At 42.5% G+C, this 8,551-nt stretch overlaps 1 pseudogene; it reads right to left on the bottom strand.

Annotated features, from left to right (window-relative positions):
- Positions 1-1,187: 1,187 nt before the first annotated feature.
- On the bottom strand, positions 1,188-2,978 carry LOC115092378 (annotated as a pseudogene).
- Positions 2,979-8,551: the final 5,573 nt, after the last annotated feature.

The raw sequence follows: 8,551 nt of genomic DNA, 5'->3' as shown, positions 1-8,551 counted from the left end.
ATATATATATATATATATATATATATATGTATATATTGGGCTATAATTTTCAAAAACTTAATAAGGATTTATATGTGAAAAATAATGAGTTAGTCACATAAGTCATAAATATGCATATAATTTAATGTAATTCCACATGAACAAACTCAAACCCATTCAAAGTAGATTATATTACAGAATAAAAATGTTTACTACTGCAGAAGCATTTATTTTTGTTTGTATATTTCTCCCATTTTATGCCACTCTATCTTGCGGAGCTCAGGGTGGTGGACAATGTATAAGAAAAGACAGCAAAATTAAATATGTAAAAATAAATTTATAGAAGGCAAAAATATAAAACAATTTAAACTGAAAGCAAAACATCCCATTAAACAAACATAGACTCAAAAAACAGACTATACAATGTTTTCTGAACAGTAAATAGTCTAGCATTTGTCTAAGGTCCTTGGGTGAGGTATTCCAAAGAGAAGGTCTGACTACTGAAATGGCCCATTTTTGTGATTCAACCAGTCTACTTTAACTATGAAGGGTCTGAAGAAGATGATCCTGGTTCAAACATAAATTCCTCTGTCAAGCCTCCTCCTTTCTCTATTAATAACTCGTAGCTCATCTGTAAATCAGAGAGAAGATATTTTAGATTTCATTCATTTTAGTTGTTCAGGAGCAATTTATCAATAGTCTGAAAAATCTTACTATTCCAATGAATCTATAACTTAATAGTAATCAAATCAATCTGTGCTTTAAATGTCTATAAAATTTGAGGCTCAAGGAATGAAAATTGATCTCCCTAGACTGAGAACAAAAACAAAAAATGATCTGACCAAACAACTAAATGAATTTCTAAATTGTCAAGTTTTAAAATTATCTGAATTGCATGAAAATACAGGTAGTCCTCGACTTACGACGTTGATCCGTTCTTACGCAGCGTCGTAAACCGAATTTCGACGTAAGTCGGACCATACGTTCATACAGTACTGTACTGTAAACACTTAGCCTATACTAACACAGTTAGTTAGTAATTATCAATAAACACACAAGTACAGTAAAATATTGTGCAGTAGGTTTAATAATGAAATACTGTACAACAGTACAGTCATAAACAGTGTACAGTACTGTAATAAAAAAAACTGTAGTACTTACGTACTGTACTGTAAAAAACAGAGAACAATTCCAAAGAGAGAACAGGCTTATTGGGAGGAAGCGGCAGAAGGTGCTGGAGATACTGGGGCAGCCGAGTCAAGATTGGCAGGTGAGTCCAGAGGGATAGGTGAAGTAGAGGGTACAGGTACAGGATCTGTTGCAGGTCTCTCTACCTTCTTAAAGTACTGCTGCAGGTTAGCCTGGAAGGAGACTATCTTCTTCTCCTCCAAGATCTCCTTGTAACACCTAAGGGAATCCATGACTCCTCTGGCAACCCTAGTGTACCTTTCCGTGTCGTGATCCTCAGCCTCAAACCTTGACAACCCTTTCTCTATCAAGGCAAATCCTCCTGCCAAGCCCTGCCTTGTAAATCTCTTGGGTTCTGGGGTTGGTACATCTTCCTCTTCCTCTATCATCTGCTTCTCCAGTTGAATGAGGTCCTCAGAAGATAACTCCTCTCCATGAGATGCCAGTAGCTCTGTGACATCATCCTCCTCCACCTCCAGATTCATTGTCTTACTCATAATAACAACGTTCTTTATGACAGTAGTCACTGATTCTTGAACCCCTGTGAAATCATTCACAAACTGGGGACACAGCTTTTTCCACACACCATTCATACTGGTCTGCTTCACCTCATCCCAGGAATCGGCAATGTTCTTCACAGCATCAAGGATGTTGTATGCTTTCCAAAAGTCCTTTAGAGTCAAGTCCTTATTCTTTTCTGTTGCTCCTAAAGCATTACCAATGACCCTTCAGAGGTGGTAGGCTTTGAATGTAGCAATGACTCCTTGGTCCAAAGGCTGTATTAGGGCAGTGGTATTAGGTGGAAGGTAAACCACCTTGACATTAGGGTGAAAGTCATCCAGATGGGCAGGGTGTCCAGGGGCATTGTCCAGAATTAGCAACACCTTAAAGGGGATATCCTTGGAGGTACAGTACTGCTCCTCGCCTGGCACAAAATGGTTGGTGAACCAGTCCTCAAACACTGCAAGTGTCACCCATGCCTTCTTATTAGACTTCCAGATGACTGGTAGTTGACCCTTGGAAATGCCCTTGAGTGCCCTTGGATTCTCAGCCTGATACACTAGCATGGGCTTCAGTTTGTAGTCACCAGCAGCATTGCCCCCAAGAAGCAAAGTCAGTCTCTCCTTGCAGACTTTATGACCTGGTGCTGACTTCTCCTCCTTGGCGATGTACGTACGGTTAGGCAAACGCTTCCAAAACAAACCTGTCTCATCCACGTTGAACACTTGTTGAGCACAGTAACCCCCCTCCGTAATTATCTCAGCCAATGCTTTGGGAAATTCACTTGCTGCTTTCTCATCACCACTAGCAGCTTCACCTTGCACTTTAATGTTATGGAAGTTGGCACGATCCTTAAACCTCATAAACCAACCTCTACTCGCCACAAACTCTTCTCTTTCACTTCCTTCCCCCTTTTCTCTTTTCAATGCCTCAAACAATCGCCTAGCCTTCTCCTGAATAACCATAAGGCTCACAGGGATACGGCGTTGATTTTGGTCTTCCAACCACAGCACTAATAATCTTTCCATCTCAATAATAAGCCCACTACGCTGCTTTGTTATTACTGTCGCTTTCATAGGAGCAGATCCTTTCACATGTTCAAGGATACGATCTTTATCCTTGATAATCGTAGCAACAGTAGAACGACTAAGTCCTAATGACCGGCCAATGTCTGTCGCCGTTTCCCCCTTATAAGATCTCTTTATGATATCTAATTTCACCTCCATGGTGATGGCCTTCCTTTTCTTTGATGCACTGGCATCAGAAGAGTCTGGCTTACGTTTGGGAGCCATAATGAAGGGTGATATGGCTGGCAGGAGACGCACAACCACGTAAGTCGGAATAAGACGTCCGTCGTAATAAAGCGTTGTAACCATAAGTCGGAATAAGGCGTCGTAATAAAGCGTCGTAACCATAAGTCGGAATAAGGCGTCGTAATAAAGTGTCGTAACCATGAAACAACGTAACTCGAGACCGTCGTAACCCGAGGACTACCTGTATATGGTTGGAAGATTAACAAATTAGTTTTAGATCCTGCTCATTGAAGGAATGATTTCCTGATGCCCCTTTTTACATATTTTAATTAACTAGATCCAAATATGGTATAAATATGGTATAAAAAAAATTTGCAAGTAATTAAAAGTATATGAAAAAATGTTCCACTTGTGGAACGTTGGTACCTAAAAGGTGGTTAAGTAAAATCCAATCAATCATAAACTCCTTAAAAGCTAATGAATTTCTGGATAGGGATTCAACAAAATGAATATTGAAATCACTCAGGAAAAGCAAATTAGGCAAATTCAAGTTCAATACAGAGATTAAATGAACAAACTGGTCTACAGTAGAGCTCAGAGTTTGAGGTACCCAGCAAACTAAACAGATTCCAATGGTATATTGCCTTCTATTTTAACATTCAGAACCCAGAAATTGTGTGACCTCAATGTGAAGCTCATGAAAATAATTTCAAATAGCAATTGCTATATCCCCACCTTTACCTAAAGTTCTGGGACTTGGAAACATCCTTATAACCAGTATACACATTTCCGTTAAAGTGATGATATCCCCTTGATACATCCAGGTTTCTGTGACACAGTCTTTGATCTGAAATCAGATTAAAAATTGTTGCAGCCTTAAAATGCAATAACCTAATATTAATCGGGGCCATTTTATAATCAAGCTATTTAAAAGTCCTAACCATTCCTAAATTATAACAAGAAATAGTGATTGAACATGTTGACATCACTCTCCATCTGATGCTATTAGTTCTAAAATTTGCAGCATATCAATCATTCCCCAAGATGGGAAGTATTTCAGATTTAGAGAAGCACATATTAGGCAGTGGCTTGCTAGAACCTTATGTACTGCAAGATTCTCAAGCAAATATTTTACCAAATGCCTAATTACAGTAACCATCCCTAACATACAGTAATAAAACACAGGCAGAGCATGAAGTAGCAAAGCAAATAAAAATAGTTACTTCAAAGTAGGGATGTGCAGACCAAAAGTTTAAGTTCATAAGTCCATAAGTCGAAAGGGGGTCCCATTTGCGGTCAATATGGACATATGAGAATTCCATAAGTTGAGTCTATGTCCATATGTGCAAATAAAAATTTAAACCCCTCACCCGCCTTAATCCCCCCCCCCCCCCAAGACTTACCAAAACTCCCTGGTGGTCCAGCGGGGTCAGGACGCCATTCCTGAACTCCTTTGCAAGGAGCACGTGACGTCGGCGTCACATCAGAGTGACGCGGCGTCACGTGATTCCCCTCGGGTTCGCTCCCGGAACCCTCACGGAGGAGGCCTCCTGACCCCCCCAAGCTGGCCAAAAGTGCCTTTTGGGCCCAACGAGGGTTCCGGGAGCGAACCCGAGGGGAATCACGTGACGTCGGCGCCACGTCAGAGTGACGCGGATTCACGTGATTCCCCTCGGGTTCGCTCCCGGACCCTCACGGAACTTTTGGCCAGCTTTGGTAAGTCTTGGGGGGGGGGATTAAGGAGGGTGAGGGGTTTAAATTTTTATTTAGATCAACAATCGCGATTTCCAACGTATTCAACATAGCTATGTTGAATAAGTTGGAAATCCGATCGTTTAAGCCTCATCATTTTTTTAAGTTAAAAAAAAAAATAAGTTGCGTTTTCCATTTAAGTTCAAAACGAATGCACACCCCTACTTCAAAGTATATGAGGCAGAACCTTTGGTCAGCCACTAATTGTCCTTAGCTCCTAGCCTTTAGGATTTTTATCAGTTTAGGTGTAGACAGCATTCCTGCAGAGAACTTCCCCCAGAGGCAGCCTGTAAGTGATAATCTCCGGGTCCACAAGGGGGGAGTTAGGCCTAGTTAGCGGCAGTGTAGCTTCGATTTCAGAGAGGAGAGACATGTGCTCAGTAGGCTCTCCACAGTTAGGACCTCAGATTAGCAGATGAAGGGAGAGAGATTGCCCTGCCAGTCCTGGTAATAGACTGGATGGAAGAGGGATTTTGAACGTGAAGGTATTTCTATTTTTGCTGGTTTTGACCTGCACCTTCTGGGAGGCTGTAATTCTCTCCAGAGGTACAGGAAGGAATCTGTATACCCCTTCGCCCCTACAAGATGAGGTTGAAGAGATCTGTAAATTGGATTAGTTGTTTTCATAGAGTAAGTTTCCAACTTTGGGAAGGAAGTATTTTTACTTCTCCCTTCCTTGCCTAGATCTGGACTGTAATATCTGAACCAGAAATGTCCCTTCCTTCAGGAGGGTAACAAGCTACTACACTATATTCAAAATCATGGCCTTAGCTTTCAATGCACTCAAGGTCCTAGCACCGCTCTACCTCACAATCAGACTCACCCTATTTTCACCCACCTGCCCATTATGTTCATTATTTCTAGCTTGCCTAGCCTTAAGAACATAAGAACCACCATACTGTGTCAGACCAAGGGTTTATCAAGCGCACTATCTTGTTTCTAACTGACCAATCCAGGACATAAGTATCTGGCAGGATCCCAAATAGTAGATAGGTTCCATAATGCTTAAACCCAGGGATAAGAAGTGGCTTTCCTAATCCTAAAGTCTACTGGGTTGATAATGGCTTATGGATTCCAGGAACTTGCCCAAATTCTTTTTAAACCCAACTATTTGAACTGCCTTTACCACCTCCTCTGATTATTAATGGTTTATAGACTCCAGGAATTTGTCCAAACTTTTTTAAATCCAGCTATGTTAGTAGCCTTTCCCACCTCCTCTGGCAATGAATTCCAGAGCTTACTTGTTCATATAGGGGTAGATTTTAAAAAGCATTTACTCGAGCAAAACTGGTTTTTGCTCGAGTAAATACACTTTACTCAAGTAAGTGGGCTTTTCAAAATTGCTACAATATATGCCATTGAATTGTCCATAGGATTTACTCAAGTAAGTGCACTTTACTCGAGTAAATAGCTTTTGAAAATTGCTACGATAGTATGTCACATTTACATGCGTAACTCCTTTGAAAATGACCCCCTTAGGGCCTGATTTTAAAAAGCATTTACTCGAGTAAAAACCAGGTTTACTGGGGTAAATTCACTTTACTTGAGTAAATGGCTTTTGAAAATTGCTACAATAGTAGCTACATTTACGCATGTAACTCCTTTTGAAAATTACCCCCTAAGTGAAAAAGTATTTTCTCTGATTTGTTTTAAATGTGCTACATGTGCTACTTATTAACTTAACAGAGTATCAAGTAGATTTTGTATTTTTTTTTAAAAAGTACATAACAGATTTGCATTTACCTGTTCCACTCAAGTCATGATTTTATAGACCTCTATCATTTCCCTTCAGCTGTCTCTTCTCTTAGCCTTTCCTTGTAGGGGAACATTCCATTCCTTTTAACATTTTGGTCATCATTCTCTGAAACTTTTCCAGTTCAGCTATATCTTTTCTTGAGATGTAGTGATCAAAACTACACATAGTACTCTAGATTGGTCACATCATAGAGTGATACAGAGCCATTATGATATTCTCCATTTTATTCTCCATTCCTTTCCTAACAATTCTTAACATACTGTTTGCTTATTTTTACCACTGCCATAGTTTGAGATGAGGGTTTTACGATGATGCCTAGATATTTTTCCTGGGTGGTGACCCCTAACATCATTTAATTATAGGTTGGGTTACTTTTCTCTATGTGTATCATTTGCACTTGTCCACATTAAATTACTCTGCCATTTGATTGCCTAGTCCCCCAGTCTTTTAAGGTCCTCCTGCAATTTCTCACAATCCATCTGTGATTTAACAAATCTTCTTCACGGTCTGGAGGCCGCAATCCCCACTCTCCTCCGGCCTGCTTCTCGGCGGCAAGACACCACCTTGCTCCACCCTCCTGAGCGGCAGGATGCCACTGCTTCAATATCGGGGCCTGCACGGCTCAGCTTCTACTCTGGCTCCTCCTCGATGTCGGCGTTTGCAGAGCTGCTGTCCAGGGTCCTGTAGACTTCCTGTTCCTGCCCTACTAGGGGTGGGCCTGCATCTCTGCTCTGGAGTTAAAGGGCCAGGAGGAAGTGGCCTCTCTGGCTCCATCTGCAAGCTCCTCCCTGGGTGTTTCCTGCTTCACCCTACAAAAGGCTTCCACCATCATTCCTTCCTCGCCTTTGTAAGGAGTAAGTCCTCCTTAGGACTCCACATCTTCCAGCTCTTCCTCGGCACTCTGTTCCATGTGGGATCCCATGTCTTCGTCTTTGTTCCATGTTCTTGATGTCCAGATGTCCATCTGTTCCTGATGGCCAGATGTTCTTCGTTCCTTGGTCTCTTATCTTTGTCTTCATTCCAGATGTTCATGTCTCCAAGTTGTTCCAGATGTTCTCCTGATGTTCTGTTCCAGTCCAGAGGTTCCTGAGGTTCCATCTTCCCGTACCTCGTAGTCTACGACCAGTCCGGCTGGGCTGGTAGGGCACATAGTGGCCCAGTGTTCTGCAACCACCCCAGCTGGGGTGTGTAGGGTGCTGGTGGGATTCTTCCATCTCTCGGACCGAAGATCCTCATCATCCTCTTTGTCCATTTGTGGATACCCTTCTTTGCGGAGTCCAAGCAGCTGAGGACCTTGGTTCTTTTTCTCCCTACACCGGGTTTTGTCTCGGTGTTCCTGGTTCTGAGTTTCGTCTCCAAGCTTCATTCTGGCTCTGAGTTCCATCTCCGAGCTTCATCCTAGCTCTGAGATCCGTCTCCGAGCTTTATCCTTCTTCTAATATCCTGCCTGGATCTTCAGAGTACATGTACCTGCTTCATCCTCAACCCATCTGAGTTTCGTCTCGGATCCTCATCCTCAACCCATCTGAGTTTTGTCTCGGATCTTCATTCTCAATCCATCTGAGTTTTGTCTCAGATCTTCATCCTCAATGCATCTGAGTTTCACCTCAAATCTTCATCCTCAACTCATCTGAGTTTCATCTTGGATCTTTACCCTCAAATCTTGAACTCTAATGTAATTGAGTCGATGTTAGTTTTGCCTCCAACGTGGTCCGCGACCATCCTGGCTGGGGTGTGTAGGGCGCGTGGCATCGCAGCACTCCTTCCAAGTCTTCCTTCAAGCCTGAGACTTTGTCTTCTATCAAGCCTGAGTCTTCGTCTACCTCAACGCCTGAGTCTTCATCTTCCTACATCTGAGTCTTCTCCTGTGTCATGTCTCCGACCACCTTGTCCTCTGTCCAACCTGCTGCTTCCCGCCGCTCCCCAGCGGCAGTCCGAAAGGGCTTGGAACGGTCGGAGGACCATTCAGAGACCACCATTGTGCTGGTAGTCTCAAGGAAGTGTGCAGGTTCGGTCGAGGGTCAGGGACGTCTCACTGCAAGGGAACACATCTCTTTTGTCCCGCGCTGGGGAGCATCCCCTGGTGCTCCCTTCCATCCACAGCACAACATGAGCTATTTTG

Source organism: Rhinatrema bivittatum, chromosome 5, assembly GCF_901001135.1.
Source record: "Rhinatrema bivittatum chromosome 5, aRhiBiv1.1, whole genome shotgun sequence".
Lineage (NCBI taxonomy): Eukaryota > Metazoa > Chordata > Amphibia > Gymnophiona > Rhinatrematidae > Rhinatrema > Rhinatrema bivittatum.
This window is presented reverse-complemented; position numbering and strand designations above follow the sequence as displayed.